The sequence below is a fragment of the Vombatus ursinus genome, unplaced genomic scaffold (genome assembly GCF_900497805.2).
Source record: "Vombatus ursinus unplaced genomic scaffold, bare-nosed wombat genome assembly UNPS02014802.1, whole genome shotgun sequence".
Taxonomy (NCBI): Eukaryota; Metazoa; Chordata; class Mammalia; order Diprotodontia; family Vombatidae; genus Vombatus; species Vombatus ursinus.
In genome coordinates this window covers 29,823,256-29,834,518 of record NW_020954580.1, presented here as the reverse complement: position 1 = coordinate 29,834,518, position 11,263 = coordinate 29,823,256, and the positions used below count along the sequence as shown (strand labels likewise).

The 11,263-nt window shown below is 41.0% G+C and overlaps 1 protein-coding gene across 2 annotated transcripts in view; it reads left to right on the top strand.

The window, feature by feature from the left end:
- The first annotated feature begins 383 nt into the window (after positions 1-383).
- Positions 384-11,263, top strand: part of AKAP11 (A-kinase anchoring protein 11) — an 84,239-nt gene continuing 73,359 nt past the window's right edge. For both annotated transcript variants that reach the window (XM_027873545.1, XM_027873543.1), the window contains exon 1: positions 384-462. The gene's annotated coding sequence lies outside the window, so the exon portion shown is untranslated. The remainder of the gene's footprint in view (positions 463-11,263) is intronic.

Sequence of the window (11,263 nt, the reverse complement as noted above, 5' to 3'; positions counted from 1 at the left end):
CAGCAGGCCTTTCGAAAAGAGCATAATGCAGCTGAAGAACACAATGGTTGAAAGCCCCTGCAGCCCAGCTATCCCTCAGGCCAATGGGAAGACAGTATCGTTGTCACGTGACAGACCCGCACGGCTGGAGGCCGCCTGAAGTCCTATTTTCTCCTTTTTATCCAAAGGATTTTCTTTAGCCCCGCCTCCTTATGCGGCATCTCGCGAGAGCTGATCTTCTCCCTCTCGCGAGAGTTGATTGAGCGACAGCTTTGGGGCGGGGCGGAAGGCACGGTAGGCGGAGCCGAGCGCTAGAGCTGCTACCGCGGAAGCCGGTGCGCGGCTCGGGGGCGGGCCACGGGGGCGGGGAGGGAGGGGGGGAGGGAAGGAAGGTGGGCGGGTGGGGGCGCTCCGCGGGAGCCGTTGGTCGTCGTCGGGGCTGGTGACATGTCTGGAAGCAGTGGAGGCTGCCGCGGCCCCGAGGTGAGCGCAGCGCTGGCCCCTCTGCCTTGGGAATCATGAGGCCGGGGCGGGGCGGGGCGGGCGAGGGTAGGTGAGGGATGAAGGAGGGGGAGGGGCGGGGAGGATGAAGAGGGGATCTCGCTCCCTCCCATCCCCCTCTCAGCCTTGGACTCAAGTCCAGCCCCTCTCCCTCCGCGCCTCCAGGGCCAGTCCCGCAGTCTGTTAGAGCGTCAGCGGCAGTAGCCGCAGCCTCTTCCTGAGTTTCTCCGCGGGCTGTCTGCCGCAGGAGGGAGGGGGGTAAGAGCTGCAGATGGGCGGGGGCGAGGGCGGGGGCGGGCGCTGTTCTGGGAGGGGGGGAGCTTGGACACAGCTGGAGGAAGCCCCCTCCCCCATCTTCCCTTCCCCCCCATCTTCCCTTCCCCCCCCTCCGTCCCCGCACACCCCACACCCACCCAGGGGGCCGAGCTCTGAGAACGTGGGGTCCTCTTCGTTTGGGGTTCGTGCTTTCAGGCACCCCCTCCTCCCCTTTCCACCCCCGGGGACCTGGTCTGAGCCCTGTTGTGCAGGCTCCTCCTGCCTGGAGCAGTCAAGCAGCCTCTGCGGATGCCGCCGCAGAGCGTGGGTACCTTTCTGTTTTCTCCCCAATGAGCATCCTTCTGTGGCCGAGCCCTGCGCTGAGGAAGAGGGGGGCTGGGTTCATGACGGTGCTAGAAGTGGCCCTGGTTGCTGTCATTTCTGTCAATAGTATATCTGTAGATTGCTCCCACTAGCCACAATGCACACACTTTAATCTGGTTTTTCCTGTCGAACATTCTGACTCATTTGTATAAACGTCAGCTTCTCCAATATTCCAGAAATCCTTGCCATTGAAGCTATTTTATTATACCTACTACATAGAACCAAACGAAATTCTTCTGTCTTCCTTTGTAGAATGAAAGGAAGAGGTGTATCCTTCAGGTTTTTAAGCATATCTCCCACACTATGGAAGCAAGTGTGGTACAGTGGAAAGACATTGGCCTTGGAGCTAAGGACCTGGGTTCATATTCTGCCTCTGACACTTATTTATATGACTGAGTAAATCACAACCTCACTGGGTCTCAGTTTCTCTTATAGAACGAGTGGGATTTGACTAGGTCGCCCTTAAGGGCCCTTCTAGTTTGAAATTTATGGGTCGAATATAATCTTTTAGACATTACTTGGTAAGGAGGGAGGCAGCATGATGTACTGGTGAAAAAAAGTTGGATACAAAATCAGTGAGACCTGGGTTGGAAATCCTATACCTGACATAAGTTGTAGGACCATGGACAAGTCCCTTCCTGAGCCTTGATTTACTGATCTGTGAAATGTACCTTCTCAGAATTATTACTAATATTAAATGAAACTATGGAAGATGATATGTAAAGGTCATTTGTTTTATTGGTAATTTATCCTCTTGAGCTCATTAAAATAATAAATAGCAATAGAGGAAGGAAATCCTGGATATTGTTAGCTATTTCAGTATGAGGGACTACAAGCCCAGTATTTAAAAAACCTGAATTCTGTATTCATCTTTGCCATATATTTAGTCTTGGGCAATTTCCTTAACAATTTTACCCAGTTAGCTTCTTTAACTGTGCAATAGGGGTAATACTTTGATGTACTTTATTAAGATTATTGTGTTGATACTGATTTTCATGTGTTTTCATAGTGCTCTATAAAACCACAAAGTTATATTGAAAATAAAATCTTTTTAAAAATGTATTTTTATGCTAGATTTTAAAGAGGGCCATCGGGTGAGTGTACTAGAGTTATGTAGTTTAAGAGGACAATTTGAAAACCAAATGAGAGGCTGGTTTATTTGTCAGTGATCATAATAATACCTGTTTTCTCTTTGTCATAAGGCTGTCGTGAGGCTCAAATGAGATAATGTTTGTAAAGTGCTTTCAGAGACTATAAAATTATCAGGTCATTATTATTATTACTTTAATCCAGTGGTTCTTAACCTTTTTTTGTGTTGAACTGGATGTTCAGTGGGCATCTTTTATCAATTAACACATTTTATCAATAATAAATAATTTAATAAACATTTATTGAGAGCTTATTGTGTTTTGTGCTTGGCACTGTACTAAATACTGTGGACTAAGAAAGAGACAAAAGATAGTTAACTCTCTTTAAATAGCTTACTGTCTAATGGGGAAGTCAAATGTATACAAAGCAAGCTATGTAAAGGGAACTGGAAGGCACTAGAATTAAGATAGGTTTTGTAGTAAAAATAAAAGATAAGATTTTATTTGCAACTTAAAGGAAGCCAGTAGGAGGTCAGTACGTGGAACAGGAGGAGGCAGAGAATTCCAGGCATGGAGGAGAGTCAGAAAAAATGTCTCCTGTACTCTATCATCCCATTCACTTAGGTTCTCAGCAGGTGTCATCCTTGACTCTTCATTTTCTCTCATTTCCCCCTCCCCCCCATCCAATCATTTGCCGAGTTCTGTTCTTTCTACCTATGATTCTACCTTCATAATATCTCTTTGAATATCATAACATCCCCTTAAGCCTTCATCATTTTGTGCCTGGACTGTTGCAATAGCCTGCTAATTAATCTCTGTGCCTCAAGTCTCTTCCTACTTCAGTCCATCCTCCACTCTCAGCTGTCAAACTGATCCTCCTTAAGCACAGGTCTGACCATGTCACCCCCCACTATTCAGTAAAGTCCAATGACTTTCTCTTATGTACTCCAGAATCAAATTATAAAATCCTCTGTTTGCCTTTAAAGTTCCTAACTTTTCTCCTTGCACTTTGTGATCCAGTGACACTGTCCTCCTTTCTGTTCCTCAAACGTGATATATACTGTCTCCAGAAACCAAGTGTTTTCAGTGTTTGTTCCCCATGCCTGGAACTCTATCTCCTCACCTTTGCCTCTTTGATTCCCTGGCTTTCTTTAAGTCTCAGCTAAAATCCCATCTTCTGTAGGAAGCCTTTCTTGGTCCTTTTTAACCTTACTGCCTTCTCCATTAGATTGTGAACTCCTTGAGATCAGATACTGTCTGCAACCTTTCTTTGTATTCCTAGTGATTAATGGTGCCTGGCACATAGCAGGCACTTAATAAATGCTTGTTGACTTGTCATGGCAGTCTTTGGTGATTTGTTATAGCATCTATGGACCCTTTCACGTAATTTTTTTTTAATGAATAAAATAAATATACAGGATAGCAAAAGATGCCCATTTTATGAAAGTCATTTATCAAAATGCTATATGTTAAATCAAGTTTATGGATCCTAGGTGAAGAACCTTTGCTTTAATCAGATAAAGCAGTTTACTAGATGTGTAATTTTGGATACGTTACTTGGCCTGTGAGGACTTTGTTTTCTGAAATCTGTAAAATTCCTCCTGTGTCCTCTTCTTTTCCCTTTCCATTGTGCCTTTTGGAACCTCTTTTCTGTCTTTGACAAATTTTACTTTGTCTTTAGCCTTGTCCTCTCATATGCCTTCCATCTTCTTGTATTCATGGAAATTTGGGTCCTTAGACTCCTGTATTCTGACCACTTCCTTCAAAACTGGGTATATATGTCATGCCCCTGACACACTGGGCCAGGATGAGTAGCCATGATTCTTGTTCCTTTCTGCCTCCTCTAGACTCCTGTTTTATTGTCATTGATCTTCCTTTAAGGTTCACTCTATTCATCTATATCAATAGCTTTTTGTTATCATCTATAAACCTCTAGTTCATTTCTTCCTCCTTTTTTCAAGGAGTTAAGTCCCTGGTTCAGTCTCCTCTTTAACTCAGCCCATTCTCTTACTTGATGATTTGTTTGTATATGTATGATGTCCTCTCAGACAACCTGTCTTCCTAAATCTTCAGCCTTGCCTGAATTGTACCTTTGCCCCATGTCAACCACAAGAATGGTCATACCTTTGATTTCATCATCACCTATAACTCTACTTGATCTAGAATTGCAAAATCATTCTTTTTGCTCCCAGCCTATCTTTCCCTTTGTTTTACTTTACTCTTCCAAAATATATTCTTTGTCTTCACTGCCATCTCCTTCATTCCATCCCTCCTTTTCTGGTCTACTTCCAGCCTGGCCTCATTTTCTTTACTACTCAGTCTTGACTTTATAGGTAACTACTTCAGACTATATACTGTATATACTGTTCCCTATCCACAATCTTATGCCCCCTTGGCCTGTTGGTGCTCTTGCCTCAATAAAAATCCTCAACTATGGTTTAACTTTTTACCTTTTTCACTCCTATTTGCATGCCTTTCCTAGTCTCCCTTAATACTGGTGCTTTTCTCCCTGTGATTATCTCCGTTTTATCCTGGTTTTATCTTATTTGTACTTAGTTGTTTGCTTGCAAGTTGTGTTATTGCTTTAGATTGTGAACTCCTTGAGGGCAGGGACTGTTTTTGCCAATCATTGTATCCTCAGCCTGTAGCACAGAAGGCACATAATAAATGCTTGTTGACTGCCATTAGAGAAAGTCATATAACCCTGCTGACTGTGCCAACTAATATTTTATGTTACTCTTAACCGGGCCACGATTACAGTAAGCTAATATTTTTAATTTTCCCTAGTTGACCCTATAAATCTTTCCATATTGCCATTCCATATCTTTTCTTCTTTTCCTCAGATCTACTGACTATTCACTCTTCTCTCTCTCAGCAGAGGATACTACCTTCTACTTTAGGAAAATGAAGTACATCCATCATGAGCTCCATCTTTCCCCTTTTCTGTCTTTCAGTTCCCTTTTCATTATCCCACCTTCTTTCTTCATTTTCTCCAGTGCCTTCCTTCTACTTGTGCGTCATCTTTTCTGGAAGATAGTCATTTATTCATAGTCACCCTTTTATTTAACTAAAATTGCTTTCTTAACACTCTCATCTCTAAAGAACATTTATTTGACCTTTAATCCCCTTAATCTGTAGTTCTCTATTTCTTTTCCTTTTCATAGGCAAACTCAGAAAAAAAGCTTCCCATATTATAGTTTGGCTTCTGATCTCATTAATCAACTGAAACTAGAAAAGAATCACTTTTTTTTACTTCCTGGCCATCTTCTTGACAAGTGCTGTACCCTAGAAACAGAGATGACACCTTGGAGGACTTAACTGTTTCACCTCAGAAACTCTAGCACTGGTTCTTCCCTCCGAATCCTGAGTGCCTCCTGTGGTCCATTACATCTAGGTAGTCCTAGATATCCTTTCCCAAGTCACCCCCTACAGCTGTGTATGTACCTACCACCTTTCCTCTCCTCTTTCTAATTCTAGAACTACAGTCAAATCAATTGCTACTAGGAAGGGTATGCTAGTCTGCTCTCTAACTGCTCTAGTAACCATCCTTTTACCTTTCCAAAGCAAAATACCCTTCCTTGGCCACCACTTTCCTACCTTAGAGAAATCCTTTCATTTTTCTGGACCTTACTTTCCTCATCTGTAAAATGAGGAGTTTAGATTTGATGACTTACCTCTAGGACCCTTTTTAGCTTTATTATCCTGTGATCCTATTTGTTGTCTTCCCTTTTAGGATATAATCACTCATAGAGCTCAGCTCCTTCTTTGATGCAGGCATGCCATGTTGGGTGGTCCTTTGCCAGTGTCTCCCATGTCACACAATTGATTCCAGAGTTCTTCAGAGAGCCTTTGAGAAAGTCCTTATATCATTTCTTCTGAATGAGCATTTGCCTTGTGTGACTTCTCTGTAAAATAGTCTTTTAGGCAAACATATGTTTGGCATTTGAACAATGTGGGAAGTCCATCAGAGTTATGCTTTCTGCACTAGAGTTTGAATGGTTGGCAGTTTGGTTTGAGAAAGGACCTCTGTATCTGATACCTTATCTTGCCAGGTGATCTTTAGAATCTTTCTAAGACAATTCAAATGAAAGTGATTTGATTTCCTCACAAGGCACTGGAAGACTGTATGTTTTTATGGTTCACAGACATAAAACAAAGAGGTCATTATAGTGGCTCTGTAGACCTAGGTGAGAGGTAAAGAGGATCTGAAAGTGGTAGCTCTGTGAGTGAAAAGAAAGGAAGTCTGGTTGTGAGAAGTGTTTTGGAGGAAGAAATGGCAAGATAGAGCAGCTGATTGGTTATGGCAGGGAAGTGAGAGTGGGGAGTTAAAGAAGTGCTGAGGTTAGGATAAGAACCTGGGAAAATGAAAGGGTGCTGATACCTTCAGCAGAAATGTGGAATTTGAAAGAGGGGATAGTTTAGGAGGAATGAGTTCAGTTTTGAACATGGTTAGGTTAAAGATTTCTCTAGGACATCTGGTTTGAAATGTCCAGTGGGCAATTGGTGATGCCAGACTGAAGTTTAGGGGAGACACTGGGGCTGGCTATGTGGTTCTGTGGATCATTTACAGAGAGATGATAGATAAACTCATGGTTAACTGATACCAAGAGAAAAAGTGTAGAGGGAGAAGAAAAGAGGACCTGAGAAAGAACCTTTTGGAGGACCTACAGTTAGGGGGTCTGATATAAGATGATGAGCCAGCAAAGGAGACTAAGAAAGGTATCTTTGAATAAATCTTAAGTTTAATGATTTTGACATATGCATGAGCAGTGCTTCAGAGGGATTACTTTAAGACAGCATTGTCCTCTACTGGATTAAATGCCTTTAAAAAAAGTTAAGCATCATGTGACCTCATCTTCTCTAAACTTTTTTAGTCAATTGTGTGACTGTAAAGATGTGGTTTCTTGTATAATATCATAGAATTTTAATTTGAGGTAGAAGTGATATTAGAAGTAAGTCATCTATAAGATGGCAGATTAGGGGCAGACCCAGCTGAACTCTCCCAGTATTCCCCACAAAACTACTTTAAAATAATGCCTCAACTCAAATTTTCTAGCCACAGAGCTAACAAAAAGTCAGGGTAAGATATTTTTCTGGCATAAGAAAACTTAAGAGGTAGGCAGGAGAAATCTATAAAACTGATGTGGAGGTTTCTCTGGAGGCCACCTGTGAGGTAGCGGCAACAGTGACTAGGAGCAGCAGCAGCAGCAGCAGCTTCAGGAGCCTTCAGTCCAGAGATGGTGAGGGTGTCAGACAATTACTCAGAAATAGATTATAGGGGAACCTTTGCTAGCACTGGGTATAGCTGGTGCTGATGGGCAAATCTATTCTCTTATGCGGTTCTGGGTCATAGTTGTAGGGTGGAGAGAAGTGCTGGTGGTTGGTCACAAGGGAGCAGGAGCCCTGGTCATAGTACCAAAGCAGAGAGGTATGCTAGCCCTTGTGGCTGCAGAGGACTTGGGGCCCGTCTTTTTATGGTAAAGACCAGAGCTTGACCAGGAAAGCTTGACCATACCTCTCCCAGGATCATGCCATCTTGGAAGCAACGAAAGTAGAGACCCCTCTAGAATAAGCTCTGAAAACAGCAGCACCAAAAAACCCTAAATCTTGGGATGGTGCTTTCCTACACCTGGGTGTGGAGAATCCAGTTTTAATATTAAGTTCATAGTCAAGAAATAGGCTGGAAAAATGAGCAAACAACAACAACAAAGAAGAACTTGATCATTAAAAACTATTAAGGTGGCAGGGAATATACCAAGACATAAACTCAAAGCACACAGTGATGTGAAAACTGCTACCAAAAAAACCTCAAAGAAAAATGCTAATTGGATTCAAGGCCAACAAGAATTCCTGGAAGAGTTAAAGAGATAAGAGTGGTAGAGGAAAAATTGGGAAAAGAAATGTGAGTGATACAAGAAAATTATGAAAAGCACAAAAAATACTGAAGAAAGAAACACCCTAAAAAACCAGAATTGGCCTAATAGTAAAAGAGGCATAAAAATTCACTGAAGAAAAGAACTTAAAAAGCAAGAATTTGCCAAATGAAAAAAAAGAGATACAGACTCTCCCTTAAAAAAAAAAATGGCTTAAAAATTAGAATTGGGCAAGTAGAAGCTACTGACTCTGTGAGACATCAAGAAGCAATCAAAGTTAACGGAATGGAAAAACAGAAGAAAATGTGAAATATCTCATTGGAAAAACAACTGACTTGGAAAATAGATCAAGGAGAGATGATTTAAGAATTATTGGACTACCTGAAAGCCATGGTCAAAAAAAGAGCCTAGACATTATCTTTCAAGAAATTATCAAGGAAAACTGCCCTCATATCTTAGATCCATAGGGCAAAATAGAAATGGAAAGAATTTGCTGATCATGTCCTGAAAGAGATCCTAAAATGAAAACTCCCAAGAATATTATAGCCAAATTCCAGAGCTGCTGGGTCAAAGAGAAAATACTTCAAGCAGCTGGAAAGAAGCCATTCGAATATCACGGAACCCAGACAGGATCACACAAGATTTAGCAGCTTCCCTGTTAAAAGAGCAGAGGGCTTGGAATATGATATTCTGGAAAGCAAAGGAGATAGGATTACAACCAAGAATCACTCAGCAAAATCGAATGTAATTTTTCAGGGTGAAAATGGATATTTAATGAAATAAAGGACTTTCAGTCATTCCTGATGAAAAGGTCAGAGCTGAATAGAAAATTTTTGACTTTCAAATATTTTGACTTTCAAATATTTTGACTTTCAAATACAAGATTCAAGAGAAGCATAAAAAGATAAACATGAAAGAGTGATCACAAAGGACTCAGCAAAGTTAAACTATTTATATTCCTATATGGCAAGATGATACATGTAACTCCTAAGAACTTTATTGGGGCAGTTAGGAGGAGGTTACATATACCCAGGCATGGGTGTGAGTCAGTTGTGTTAGAATGCATGCCAGAAAAAATGAAGGAGTGAGAAAGAAGGATGCAATGGGAGAAGACGGGGAGAAATAGAATGGGGAAAATTTTGTCACATAAAAGAGGTGCATAAGGAAGAGCTTTTACAAAGGAGGAGCAAATGAGGGGGTATGGCAGGCAATGCTTGAACCTCATTCTCCTTAAAATTTGTTTAAGAAGTAAGACTATCCAGACTCAGGTTGTGTATAGAAATGGAACTTGGTGAATAGGGGAAATAGGAGGGGAAGGGGAACAGAGAACATGGAGGGATGATAAAGGAGAGGGTTGATTAAGGGAGGCAGTGGTTAAAGCAAAATAGACTATTGAGGAGGGACAAGAGAGAGAAAGAAGATAATAGGATGGAGGGAAATATTCACTTAATAATCATAATTGTGAATGTTTATGGAATTAGCCCATCCATAAAATGGAAGCCGAAGAATGGATTAGAAACTAAAATCCAACAATATGTTGTTTACAAGAGACACACTTGAAACAGAAAGGCACACATAGTTAAAATAAAAGGCTGGGACAGAATCTAATATGCATTGGCTGAAGTAAAAAAAAAAACAAGGGTAGCAATCATGATCTCAGCAAAAATAGACCTAATTAAAAGAGACAATCAGGGAAACAATGTTTTGTTAAAAGGTACCACAGATGGTGAAGTAATCAAAAAATTTAACAACAAGTTTCTCTGATTAAGGCCTCATTTTTCAAATATATAGGGAGCTGAGTCAGATTTATAAAATTAAAATATTCCCAGTTGATCAATGGTCATATGGTCAAAGGGTAGGAATAGGCAGTTTTCACAAGAAGAAATCAAAGCTATCTATAGTCATTTAAAAATGCTCTAATCAATTTTGTATAGAGAAAGGCAAATTAAAACAACTCTGAAGTACTATGTCACACTTACTAGAAGTGATAAATGCTGGAGAGGATGAAGTAAAATAGGTACATTAATGAATTGTTGGTGGAGTTGTGAAGTGGTCCAGCCATTCTGGGTTACAATTTGGAACTAATCCCAAAGGGCTAGAAAGGCTTTTGATCCAGCAGTACCACGTCTGTGTTAGTATCCCAAAGAGATCAAAGAAAAAGCAAAAGCACCTATATGTACAAAAATATTTGTAGCTGCTCTTTTTGTGGTGGCAAAGAATTGGAAATTGAGGGAATGCTCATCCATTGGGGAATGGCTGAACAAAGTTGTAGCATATGATTGTGACAGAGTACTGTTGTTATATAAGAAATAATGAGGGGGGTGGTTTCAGAAAAACGTTGGCAAGACCTAAGTGAAGAGGGACAGCTAGGTGGTGCAGTGGGATAGAGCATGGCCCTGGAGTCAGGAGGACTTGAGTTCAAAGCCAGCCTCAGACACATAACGCTCACTAGCTGTGTGACTCTGGGCAAGTCACTTAACCCCAATTGCCTCACCCCCCCCCCCCAAAAAAGAGAGACCTATATGAACTGATGCAAAGTGAAGTGAGAGGGACTGGGAGATCATTGTGCACAGTAACAGCAATATTGTAATGATGATCAACTGTAAAAGACTTGGCTACTCTGATTAATACAATGATCCAAAAAATTCCAAAGAACTCCTGATGAAAAAATGCTGTTCATCTCTGGAGAGAGAACTGATGAATTCTGAGTGTAAATTGAAGTGTGATTTTCTCAATTTTCCTTATTTTTCTTGTTCTTTTTGGAAATATGGCTAATATGAAAATATGTTTTGCATGATTTCACATGTGTAATTGATATCATATTGCTTGCCTTCTCATTGGATGTTGGAAGTTGTGAGAGGGAGGCAGAGATTTTGGAACTCAATTTAAAAAGAAAAGAATGTTAAAAATAAATAATAAAGTAAAAAAAAAATTGAACCTGGGGGGTAAAAAGTCATCTAGTTTAATCTCCTCCTTTTAAAGATGAGAGAACTGAGGGGTCAAAGGCATTGTGACTAAGCAGTAAGTGGCACAGCTGGGATTTGAACTTGTCTTAATATTTTTCCTCAAAAGCAAAACCATATAATTAAATAGCTAAGAAAAGTAGTGCAGAGAAAACTTTTCCAGTACATATAGTATCATACTTTCCCACAAATAACTACATTGCCGGTGGGAAGGGGGAGA